This window comes from Carettochelys insculpta, chromosome 1 (genome assembly GCF_033958435.1).
Source record: "Carettochelys insculpta isolate YL-2023 chromosome 1, ASM3395843v1, whole genome shotgun sequence".
Taxonomy (NCBI): Eukaryota; Metazoa; Chordata; order Testudines; family Carettochelyidae; genus Carettochelys; species Carettochelys insculpta.
Window position 1 is genome coordinate 356,147,083 of NC_134137.1, and position 12,781 is coordinate 356,159,863.

Consider the following 12,781-nt stretch of genomic DNA (forward strand, 5'->3'; position numbering starts at 1 on the left):
CCAGAAGAGCTTCTGACAGACTCCGAATCATGTGCCCATATGCTAATGAGGCCCGGAAAATTTACATCTGTGCCTCATTAGGATTTTCCGGAAGGCTCATTACCATTCCACTTCTGGAAGAAGTGACACGCATAGACACAGCCTTTGTGTTCAGATTATCTTTCCAGTTCTATTTCATGGAGCATTGGTTCTCAAACTGCCCTACAGCAGGAAGCCTGCACTGGTGTTCCATCCCCATTGTGACCCCTCCCCCTGCAAGGTTCTTGTACCAGCTTCCCACTGCAGGCAGAGGGGCATGCCCAAGTCTTGTGGGCTGGTCCAGTATGTGTGTGGGGCAGGGGGAAGAAGTGCAGCCCCAGGTACTTCTTCCCTCCTCATTTCTGTGGGAATATAGCATCAGGAACCACTCATGGAAGGGTTTCCCCAATGCTCCCTTTGGCTGAAATGTCTGTAGGTCCACACATGTACACCGTACATATACTGATGCTCTGCTATGAATGTATACAGGCTGAACCTCTCTAGTCTGGCAGCCTTGGAACTTAACTAGTACTGAACCAGGGATTTGCCAAAGCACAGGAAGTCAGTATTGTCTAACAGCATTACCAGCACTTCCATTGTTTACTGGGCTCTTTGAAGATATTTAGGAGTAAAATAGAGCTAAATAACAGTACAGAACACTGAGAACCAGGACTGGTGGCTGTAAACAAACTTTATGGGACTGCAGGAATCTTGGCCACATCCATGCTAATTGGACATGCAGCTAACTAAAATCATACTGGACCACAGATGTTGCTGCATCAGAGAGTGCCAGGCTAGAGAGGTGCAACCTGTATATGTCACGGCAAACACCTGCTCCTCAAATTCCTTTTCTACTGCCTGTGGCCTGATATATCAAGTATTATAGTGCACTTAGCTTGCTATCACTTTTTTTCCCTCAATCAAGTTTATTTAATCTATTTGTATTTTTTAATTTTCTGTTTTATCTTTTTACTCTGTACATTTTGGAGAGAGAATGCTTCTCTATTCTCTTTATCCTAGAAGCTGGGGTTTCCTGCCCATCTTGGATCCCTTTGTTAGGGGCCTTGCTCTCTGCCCCAAAACCCCAGAGTTCAAATCAGACCATACTTGTAAGACTGTCCAAGACATTCTTGCTGCTTTTGCTGCCTCAGGAAGCACACACTGTATCCAAGTGTAAGGTCAGCTTTGGCTTCAAGGACAGATCTAGAAAACCAAGGAAAGACCAATTCACTCATTCCTTGTGGCTCACTACCATTTCACAGCCCAGCTCCTCTCCCTCTTCCTTGCTCCTCCCTCCTCCCTTGGCTTTGGGAAATCCAAATGCCCTGTCAATCTCCACACCTCCACCTCTGATGACCAGGTACCAAAGGACAACTTTGATATTCCTGAACTACTCAACGAACAGAAAGCACAAGTCCTCTGATAGAGAGTAAAAGAAGTAAGAGAAGTTGCCCCAAAGGTAGGTTAGTAAAGAGATCTCATGTCCAGATATGGATACAGCAGAGGCTCCTAACCCCTTCCAATACAAAGTCTCATCTTCATTATAAAATGGCTTCTCCTGCTTCCCATTTCAAGAAGACCTGCTTGATATCAGCATTGGTATCGAGTATGGCGCCCTCTAGACATAAGGACCCCTTGAAGAGGCCACCACCAACCTTGACTCCGTGGTACTAGCTTCTCCAGTACTGCCCATGTTAGTAGGCCAGGAGCTTATAAAGCTACACTCTCCCAGGACTGGAAGCCACATTACAGTAGACAGTTCAACACCCATCTCTCCAGTACAGAGCACATTCCTGATCTCAAAAAATCTCCTGATCCTTCAGAATCTGCCCTTTCTGGCAGTTATGCAGAAGAAATGCCCGACAGTACCATTAGCCCAGCCAGAACCTTTGTGTCTCAGACACTATATATACTCTGGTACTGACCCAATCTCTGGCTCCAGTAACACTTTCAATACTGTTATGGCCTCTGGTACTATTGCAGTGCCTCCTTTTCCTCAACTCCACAACTGGAGGAGGATATTTCTTCAGATTCTGAGATTTCTGTATAGTGTACCACCAATGTCCCATTAAGACCTCCCTTCCTTGAAATCTGCTTGGAAGAAGAACTTCCAGAAACTACTAGTGATAAACTGATGGCCCACAGAAATACTGATCCTCCCTCACAGCAGACTTTTTGAAATCCTTGTGGCAGATGTAGCGACCTGTTTTAAAGCGTGCCTGCCAGCAGGAGGCTCCACTCAGAGGTGTATCCTCTGGTAACCCAGGATCCTGCCACCTGCTCTCCAAGCATGATAGCACTCTGAGGAAAACGTCCAGGGAACTGAGGAAAAGGTGCCAATATATAACAAGTCCTCCTTCACCACGTGAGGCAATGGTGCCTCCTCCCTCATTCTGCACCGATGATTTCAAGGTCATCTAGGACCTTATGAAGAAGATAGCAGAGTCCTTATAGATTCACTTAAAGGAAGGGCAAGAACCCCAACACAGCTTTGTGGGTATCCTTCAAGGCTTTTCTGAAGGCAAGGATGCGTTGCTGATAACTGATGCGCTGCTAAAACTGTTTGGCAGACATCTGCCAGCATTTCATCATTGGCAAGGTGCTGACAACATTTATTATGTCCCTGTGAGACTGAAACTGCTGCTTCTTCCATCCCACTTTGAATCTGTGATGGGAGATACAGTAAACAGAGGTTGAAACTTCCTCTGGGCCTGAAGGTTGATTAATCCCCCGCCACACACACTCACACTCCAGCCCTACCCCAACCTGCCTTTCCAGCTTCCACTCTGCACCAGGCCCCTCTCCACCCCTGCCCCCACTCCATCCTTTCTTCCAAGTCCCTGTCTCTGTCCCACCTCTTTCCATTCCTATCCTGCCTCTTTCCTACCTCATTCTACCCCGTCCCTTCAGTGCGTCCTGTCCCCCTCCCTTCCAGACCCTCCTGCATGCTGTGAAACAGCGGTTTGTGGTGTGAGGTGCTGGGAAGGAAATGCGGCTGGATGCCAATGGGTACTAAGCACCCTTTTTTTTTCTCCATCGGTGCTCTAGTCTCAGAGTACTCAAAGAATACATGTCTATGGCAATAAATGAAGGAACACAGACAATATTGTTTCAAGTTCTCCTCTCATGACAAGGCACTCAATAGCCTGAACCTCTTGTGTCGTTGTAATTTAAAGTAACTTTTCTGTCTTGGTGTGAAGTTAAAAGTTCCATTTTTGTAAAATGAAAAAGGAACGTCTTTCTTCTTTCCTAGACTGTGACACAAAAAGAAGTGAAGCACAAATGATAAAAATTATAATTTTAAATAATAATCAATTGAAAGATGAGGTGTATAAAATATACAAGATTTATGTGACTGTATTATCTTTGGAAATAATTTCTGTTTCAAACACAGGAACTAATTCCTGAACTCTTACATGGAGTAACATCTCAGTCACACAATAGCATCATTGGAATCAGGAGGGCTGCTCACAGATGTATTACCTTGTGTGAGACAGGGATGCAGAGGCAGGCCTGACATTTTGTACAAGTCTGGAAAATTCTTTAACCTCTGGCAATTATTTCAGGATTAGCTGAAATTAGGGGTAGTTTAATGTAACTGATTTAAAGGCAACAAGGCAAGCTTTTCTCTGTACTTTCCTATTACAAACTTTTCATCTGTTGGAGTTCCAGGTAAAGGTTGTTAAAGCAAGCAAGCCTAAAACACTAGTCCCTAAAATGTATTGTTCTGCATGTGCAAGCATAGCATATTTTGAAAGCCTTCCAGAAATCTCTTGCTGGTATATTGTCATCTCTAAGGCCTGGTCTACACTAGGGAACAAAGTTGATCCCAGATATGCAATTCCCTATTGCACATCAGGGATCTTTGGGTTCGCACCAATGTCCCTTACTCCATGCGATAGAGTGGAGTACCAGGGTCAATGGCTAACTCCAGAAAAATCAATTTTGCCACATCGTCACACATGTGGCAAAATCAAACTCCAGAAGATGAATCACAGTACATTGAATATGAGGTAGTTATAAACATACCCTAACACATTCAAGTTTATGAAGATAGAGCCTGTTCCACAGACATGCTGCACACCCTCTGCGGACAGGTGAGCACTCCATGCTAAAGACAGTAGCAGCTGAAATGCTCACCAGTTTGCAGAATTTAACTCAGTGGTTGAAAATGTTCTGTTGTGGCTATAGCATTTATTGGTGAATTGAACCCATACTCTGTTGATAACTACCATTTATATTTCCTGACCATTCCTTTTTTTTTTTTTTTTTTTTGTATTTTTATGGCAGCTTGCAGCTGTAAACATCCCTCAGGGAAAAATCTGGAACTTATTTCAGTTAAGTGTGTGTGTGTGTTTAAGCAAACTGTAGCTACATTAGTTTTGCATGCATTTATATTCATTGACATCAACATGAATAAAGTAGTATGAAAAACAAGTGTCTGCATTTTCAAACAAATGCTTAGGCTTAAAGGGTCTGGCGGGAAGACGGCATTAGAGTCTCATGCCTAATGCCTTTGAATGCTACTACTAATTTGTATAGCATCAACAGTATGCTAAGTGTGTTGCAGACCGTTATGAAAAGTGGGACCAGACTCAAACCGATTACATTATGTAAATGACAATATACTAAGGCTAAGGCTAAAAGGTAAGACCAAAATTACAAAGGGTAAAGATTGAGAAAAACAATAACTTTTTGAAAAATAAAGCAATGCAGTTTGAGAATAACAAAGCCACAGAGAAATCTTAGATTTATACAAATTGAAAGAAAGAACTAAATCATGAGTGTACATGTAATGTATATGTGAAATAATATTGTAAATACAGTACTTTAAGTTTACTTGACTCTGGACTTTGGACTTTAATTTAAGAAATGGTGCCAACTTTTTTGTCCTTCAATTTTAACATTGTCCATATGATCCTCCTGGGTGATTTTAAAGAGCCACTTCCTGGCCTATACTGCTAACAAGCACTGCAGTACCCATTTTATTAGTTTTGGTTGTGGGTCAATAGGTATGGGTGTGTTTTCAGAATGAAATTTCCATGATGCTGCTGTGATTATGCAAGCACAAGTATTGCTAGTGGGTATCCTGCTAAAGTACCTTCAGGTTGTAAATTCCCCTTATTAGTCAGATATTTAAATAACCCCAATAACTCACAAGCTGTGTAAGTGGAAATATTCATTTGTGTTCAAACAGCTGAATGCCCCCAAGAGAAAATCATAGGACTCAGTAGTGGCATTTGGGCACAGTGCATAGTAGTAGGAGCAGTATAGAGCCTGGTTCTTCCTACCCCTCTTCGGGATGCTGTATATTTCCATGGTAATATAGAGGAAGCAGTCCCTGTCACATACAAGAATGAATAGGAAGGTATTTTCCATTACTTTCATGCTTGTTCCACATAGTCTGACCCATAGTGACTTGTAAAAATAATACTAACTTAAATGCTAGTTCTTCAGCCTTCACTCATAATGAGCCATGCTTACAGACATGAACAGTTCCACTGATGACAATGGAATTGCTCAAGTAATTGTGTTACTCAGCAGAAGCAATGGCTGAAGACTCAGGTTTTAAAATACGTATTATTATTTTATTTTATTTAGTTCTGTATCCTGTGCTAAGTTGTGAGGAACTAATTACAGTATTATGAGACGTAAATTTTTTTGTTATAAAGCAAGCAACAAGAGATGCCATCTGAAATCTTGTACTTTTAGGCCTCAATTTGCCTTTCTTTTATTAAATAATCTTATGTCTAGATGTGTATATATTTATACATTCCTTCTAATTGAGCAGGATGTTCTGACTGACTAGTGCAATAAAGTATTATACCATAACCATATTTCCCCCATTTTTTCCATATTGGAAGAACAATTAGTTACTGCATGTTATTATCCGACAAGAAACTTTTACAATATGTAACTGATTCCGCAACTGATTCCACCCCTACAAGAGTATCAATACTTTAGCCTCTCAAGCAGCATAAGGTACATTTTAAATAGAGCAAACTAAGCAGTTAAAGGAAACAGCAGATATGAACAGGAACATATAATTTTACACGTTTAGACTGAAAGTTATTCCTGATTTGATCTCTCTGACCCATAATTCACTCTTCTGCAGAAACACATGGAGAGGAATAAGTTCAAGAACTACAGCACCTGTGTATTCTGTCACCAAATTCCGAGAACAAAAAATGATACAGATGCTAGAGAATCAGGGCTATCAGTTCTAACCAATCTGCTGGAGTGACTCTCCTTCCAAGGTCACCTCCACGTAACATAATATAATTATTTTATAATCCACAGACGTTATCATCATAGTTTCAATAAACATAAATAATATAAACAAAGAGAAAACAAAATTAAAGCTTGAACACTTCAGTCCACATAAAACATAGTAAGAAAAAACTGAGCGATCCCAAAAGCTTGGGTGTAGTTAACCTAAGTCTCATTTAGTGTCTTTGATCAACAAATTTGTACAGTTTGCTGAGCTTGAACCCATTTTACCTCCATTTGCTTGTAGGAATCTTCATTTGCAATCTATGCAAATTTTCCTCTAGATCACTGCTAGACAGCTAGCTAACAGATATAACTGAGTGGTTAGTCACAAGTGTATGACTATATCTAGGCTACGTCTACACTAGCACACTATGTCGAAGTGGCCTGTTTCAAAGTCAGAACATCGAAATAGGCTACTTCGACACCTAATGTCTACACATCCTCCAGGGCTGGTGCTGTTGACGTTCAACATCAAAGTAGTGATGGGGAATGTTGAAAGGAGCCGCCCTGGAAAGAAACGCGGAGTGTCCACACACACAAGTGCTCCCCTCCGAAATAAGGGGCCAGGAAAGCCCGCTGACAGGGTCACAGGCTGGACTAGCCCTTCCGGGGCAAAAGCAAGCTGCTCCTTTAAAGGGCCCCTCCCAGACACACCTGGCCTGCACAGCATGAGGTCTGCAGAGAGCTAGGCACACTCTCACAGACTGACACACAGCAGCTATGGACCCCCAGCAGCAGCAGCAGCAGTACCTGGAAGTCTTCCAGGTGGTCACCCAGGGACCAAGCACCATGCTAGGTGCTGCACAGGAGGCCACCCAGCAGCTCCTGGCAGAGGAGCCCTCCCAGGGGGCAGACGGGGACACCCCTGACCACCGGGCTCCCCTCTTCCTCCCCTGCTGGGTGCTCCGCCGCCTCTGGAGCTACCCCACCAGCTCCGAGTGGTGGGAGCAGCTGGTCATGGGGGAGTGGGATGATGACCAGTGGCTGCGGAACTTCCGCCTGCGCTGGCAGACCTTCCTGGAGCTCTGCCACTGGTTCACCCCTGCACTGAGGCACCAGGACACACGGATGTGGTGTGCCCTCCCCATCGAGAAGAGGGTCACAATAGCCGTCTGGAAGCTGGCCACTCCAGACAGCTACCACTCTGTGGGACATCAGTTTGGAGTGGGAAAGGCCATCGATGGGGCCGTTGTCATGGAGGTAAGGAGGCCTGAGCATGCATCCACTGGGGGGGGCCTAGGTGTGAGGCTGGGGAGGGAGGGGCTGGGTGTGGGGCCGAGGAGGGAGGGGTTGGGCAGGGGGGTAGCTGGGGAGGTGCCCAGGAGGGGGGCCTGGAGGGAGGGGCCTGGGGCACCCTGCACACCCTCATGGGCGCATGTGCTCCCTCCCCACAGGTGGTCCATGTGCTCAATGCCATTCTGCTGCAGAGAGTCATCCAAGTCGGGGACCTGGACGCAGCCATCACCGGATTTGCCGCCATGGGGTTCCCAAACTGCTTTGGTGCCCTGTACGGGACCCACATCCCCATCCACGCCCTGGACCACAGGGGGGGAAGATACATCAACTGCAGGGGCTGCCACTCTGTGGTCCTGCAGGCCATGGTGGACAGCCAGGGCCACTTCCAGGATGTCTATGTGGGCTGGCTCGGCTGCACACACAATGCCCGCGTCTTCCAGAACTCGGGCCTGTGCCACCAGCTGGAGGCAGGGACCTACATCTCCCAGAGGGAGATCCCTCTGGAGGACACCACTGTGACTCTGTCTTGTGGCAGATGCAGCCTACCCACTCCAGCCGTGGCTCATACACCTGTACACTGGCCACCTCAATGCCAGCCAGAAGCGGTTCAACGTCCGCCTGAACCATGCCCACCAGGTGGTGGAGAGGACCTTTGGCCGCCTGAAGGGCCACTGGTGGTGCCTTCTTGCCCACCTGGGCGTCGGGCAAGAACATCCCCCAGGTTGTGGGCACATGCTGCACGCTCCACAACATTGTTGAGAGCAAGGGGGAGGCCTTTGTCCAGGGTGGGCAGTTGAAGCTGGCACGGGCTTCCCCCAGCTGGCTGCCACACCCAGTCACCAGGCCCACCGTGAGAGGGTATGGGTCCGTGAGGCCCATTTTGATCAGGGAAACCTCTGAGCACCTCCCTGGCCTTCCCCGGAGGGCCCCCCCCACACCGCCCGCACTGCCTGCACACCACCCCCCAACAAGCACACGTCTCAGGTTCTTTGGAAAATAAAACTGTGAATTATTGAAAACTGGTAACTGTGTTATGTTCACAACAAAAACTGCAACCAATATACAAAGGAGGACAACTATATACAAGGGGAACAATTATACACAAGGGGGACAACTATATACAAATGGGGGCCCAGCGGATGGCTCGGCCATCAGCCCATCAGTCTGTGGTGGGTGTAGAGGGGTGCGACCCCTGGCAGGTACGGGTCGTGACCCCACCTTGTCCATGGTCCCTGGCACGGCCAGATGGGGGCCAGGAGGACCGGCAGGTATGGCTGGGATGCCTCCACCAGCCAGTCTTCAGCCCCAGTGGGCTCTGGTCCTGAGGGCTGGCAGGCAGCACAGCAGGCGGTGAAGCAGGTGGGGCGGCAGGTGGCGTGGCAGGTGGAGCAGTGGGGGGGCAGTGGGTGGAGTGGTGGGGAGGGCAGCAGGGGGCGGGAGCGGGGCAACAGCCTCCCAGATCGACCCAGCTTTGTCCCGGAATACACCCATGAACTCCTGCCATGCTGCCCAGCACCGGGTGGACTCCTTCCAGTCAAACCTCAGTCTCTCCTCGGCCACCTCCGTCTGCCGACGGACAGCCACCAAGAGCTGGGGATCGACGGGGGCCATCCCCTGGGTCCGGCAGTGGTGTGACCATCCCACTGGCCTTGGGGATGTCCCCAGATGCTGACAGTGGCTGACCTCAGGCATGCTCTCGAGGACCCCAGAGGGTGCCTGGCTGCCTGGGGCCTCGGATGGTGCAGCTGCAGAGGGAGAGAGGGAAGGGAAGGCTGTTAGTACTGTGCCCTGGCCCGTGGCCTGTTCCCTCCCACCCCCCTTGGGTGCTGGGTCTCTGTCCCCATTGGTGGGTGTGATGTCCCTGTTGTCGGTCCCCATTGCATGGTCCCCCCACTCCTGGGATTAGGGCACAGTGCTGTCCATGGGTGTGGGTGCTGACAGGTGCTGATGGCCATGCCGCCATCCTGGGACCATGCTGTGGCTGGGCAGTTGCGGGTCAGGGTCTGCTGGGGGTGCGTGGGGCTCTCGGTCATGTCTGGTGCTCCCACCCCATGGCCCGGGAGTGTGTGCCCTGTGGGGTACGTACCTAACCATCCATTGCTGCAGTTGGGGGAACCCTGGTGGGTAAGCACCCGGCTGGTGCTCCGGGAAGGGAGGTCTATGAGGAGCGCCCCCTCCTCACTGCTGGACCCCTCCTCCGCCATCCTGAGGGGGTGCTCCTCAGGTGGGCCCCAGGGTGCGGGGCTGGCCTCTGGGCTGGACTCTGTCTGCGAGACCTGCTGGGGCTCGTCAACCGTGGTGTCAAGGGTGGCCGGGGGGGGGGGGGAAGGAGGTGTCCCGGTGGCCCAGGATGTCCCTGAGCTCCCTGAGTAACAGGGGCAAGTGGCGGGGGCGGCCCCAGAGCGGCTGGCCAAGTCCCGGGCCTGGGAATAACCCACCTTGCTCCGGACATGATCCAGAGTGCAGGCAGGGTGACCCCGGGCAACCAGGCCCTTGGCCAGTTGGACAAACACTTGCGCATTCCGCTGTTTGGTCCCCATCATGCGGAGCACCTCCTCCTCACCCTAGAGCCCCAGCAGGTCTCGGAGCTTGGCTTCCAACCAGGAGGAGCCCTACCTCTTTTTTGCCCCCCGTTTGGCTGCTGGGGGTGCCTGGGTCCCCTCAGGGGGGTAGCCCTGGGGGCACTCTGGGGGCTGGCTGGATGCCATGGCACTGGCTCTCAGCTTCACGATACAGGAAATCTGGGTCCGTGGTGCTTTAAGGGCTGCTGCACGCAGGGACCATAGAGCCCCGCAGGGCCTGGACAAAGAATCTCAACCCCTCAGCTGATTGCCACCATGGAGGACCCAGCTATTTCAAAGTAGCAGGACGCAGATCGTCTACACATGCCCTACTTAGACATTGAACGTCAAAGTAGGGCGCTATTCCCATCTTTGGATAGGAATAGCGATTTCGACGTCTCGCCGCCTAACGTCGATTTCAATGTTGAAATAGCACACAGCACATGTAGATGCGAAGCGTGCTTTTTTGACGTTGTGTTGGCTACTTCGAAGTAGCCAGCTAGTGTAGTCGCACCCCTACATGGGCAGTCTCTGTCGACAGAAGTCACTGTCGACAGAGAAACCTCAGCTCTACCTCTGTTGACAGATTCCATCTACACATACAAGTGGCTTGAAAGAGCAAGCCACTCTGTCTACAGAGAGCAGCCACGCTGCCCCCTGCCGACAGAACAGCTGACCAGAAGCTCTGCAAACAGGGCTGCATGGGGAACAGGAAGCCCTGTCTGTCAACAGAGCTGTCCACATGGGCACTCTGTTAAAAAAACACTGTTGACAGAGGCATTATACCTGATTGGGAGAGATATAACGCTGCCGGCTGAACAGCTGAATTTTGTTGACAAACTCTCAACAAAGCACTTTAACCACATAGATGCTTGGCGAGTTTTGTCTACAGAAGCTCAGTTTTGTCAACAGAGGCTGCAAATGCAGACGTAGCCGTAGCCTACAGATTTAAAGGAAACCTTATTACAAGAAAATACAACATCTGAGAACAACAAAATAGAAATGATTCATTCCCCATTACTACATATAGGCCGCATCTACATGTGCACGCTACTTCGAAGTAGTGGTGCCAACTTTGAAATAGCGCCCGTCACGGCTACACGTGTTGGGCGCTATTTTGAAGTTGAAATCAACACTAGGCGGCGAGATTTTGAAGTCGCTAACCCCATGAGGGGATGGGAATAGCGCCCTACTTCGAAGTTGAACATCGAAGTAGGGCATGTGTAGCTGATCCGCGTCCCGCAACATCGAAATAGCGGGGTCCGCCATGGCGGCCATCAGCTGAGGGGTTGAGAGACGCTCTCTCGCCAGCCCCTGCAAGGCTCTATGGTCACCGTGTACAGCAGCCCTTAGCCCAGGGCTTCTGGCTGCTACTGCGGCAGCTGGGGCTCCATGCTGCATGCACAGGGTCTGCAACCAGTTGTCAGCTCTGTGGATCTTGTGTTGTTTAGTGCAACTGTGTCTGGGAGGGGCCCTTTAAGGGAGCGGTTTGCTGTTGAGTCCGCCCTGTGACCCTGTCTGCAGCTGTTCCTGGCACCCTTATTTCGATGCGTGCTACTTTGGTGTGTAGACGTTCCCTCGCAGCACCTATTTCGATGTGGTGCTGCCCAACGTCGAAGTTGAACGTCGACGTTGCCAGCCCTGGAGGACGTGTAGACGTTATTCATCGAAATAGCTTATTTCGATGTCGCTACATCGAAATAAGCTATTTCGATGTAGCATGCACGTGTAGACGTAGCCATAAAGAAAAGCTGATGAATCTCACTACAGGTTGAATCTTCCTAATTCCGAATTCTCTCAGCTGGCAAACTCCATAATCAGACATTACTTTAATTAGCTGGATGACCACTTATCATGGGTGTGGCCATGTTTTACGTGGAACTATAAAGTTTATTTCCAGCCACCAGTCCTAGCTCTCACTGTTCTGTGCTGTTTTCTAGCTGTAATTTACCCCTAAATATCTTCTAAGAGCCCAGTAAGCAGAGGAAGTGTTGGTAAAGCTGCTAGACAATATGACCTCCCATGACCTGGCAAATTCTCTTGTCCAGCACTGGTCAGCTCCTGAGGGTGTTTCAACCTGTAGTTGAGAAAGGTAACTAGAACAGTTTGGCTAAAATCAAAACAGCATTCAAAGCATACAGCTAAAACAGATGAAGTTATTTTCTCTCCCAGTTCCCCCTTTCTCTCATTAACATTGCCTGTGTTCCCTATTAGAGGGTTAACATCATCACTACCTGCTGCAAAGTGCTTCAGTGAAGGACACCAGCCTGCTTTCTGCTCCTGAGCTCAGCTGTTCCTAGCTCACACAAGACACACAGCCTTAGAAAAGCAGTTGCCCTGTCTGCTTTCCTTCATGGAGTCTGAGTCCACCAACAGATACTGAGGCTGCAGCTACACTATGAGATAAATTCAAATTTAAGGCAGTTACCCCGATTGTACCAAGTGACTGTCTTCACTGTCTGTTGGAACAGATCCCACAACTACCACGCCCAATTCTAGAAGCTTCTGAGTGTGGAGTGCTAAATCTACCTAGCAATAATAACGGACACACAATTCAGTCCTAATCAGTCCTAATCTCCCATAGGGATCTCTAATAGAGATAGCTCCGTACTGAGTGCATTGGTTACACAAGGAGACAATGGTATAACTATATAAAATCAAACAGGCAACACCCCTGCTAGGTTAGATGGTGC

General features: G+C 48.8%; 1 protein-coding gene across 1 annotated transcript in view; it reads left to right on the forward strand.

The window, feature by feature from the left end:
• Positions 1-12,781, forward strand: part of CCDC146 (coiled-coil domain containing 146) — a 176,596-nt gene that overhangs the window by 105,187 nt on the left and 58,628 nt on the right. The gene's annotated exons all lie outside the window — the stretch shown is intronic.